Raw genomic sequence first — 299 nt, forward strand, 5'->3', positions numbered from 1 at the left:
CACGAGGCCGTCACTGGAGGGATGTGAGGGGCTGCGGGCCCAGAAACTGTGCAGGAACTATGGGGAAAAAAAGAAAAAAAAACCAAAACCCAACCTCTTTTGGTTTTCCTTCAGGAGATCCCTCCTGCTTCAAGCTCGTGCAAAGGGATGCTCCTCCCCACACCCCGGGAGCATGGGGGGGAGATTTTGCCAGAGGAGAAACTGAGGCACAGAAAAGGAAAAGCAACGCCCAAACCTGCTTCCCTGCCTGCCCCCGCAGCCCTCAGCCACTCCGAAGCAATGATGGGCGACGTGTGTGT

At 56.2% G+C, this 299-nt stretch overlaps 1 protein-coding gene across 1 annotated transcript in view; it reads right to left on the bottom strand.

The window, feature by feature from the left end:
• POMC (proopiomelanocortin) overlaps nucleotides 1–299 on the bottom strand; it is a 12,724-nt gene that overhangs the window by 1,340 nt on the left and 11,085 nt on the right. The window lies entirely within an intron of this gene.

Source organism: Egretta garzetta, unplaced genomic scaffold, assembly GCF_000687185.1.
Source record: "Egretta garzetta isolate BGI_Z169 unplaced genomic scaffold, ASM68718v1 scaffold218, whole genome shotgun sequence".
Taxonomy (NCBI): domain Eukaryota; kingdom Metazoa; phylum Chordata; class Aves; order Pelecaniformes; family Ardeidae; genus Egretta; species Egretta garzetta.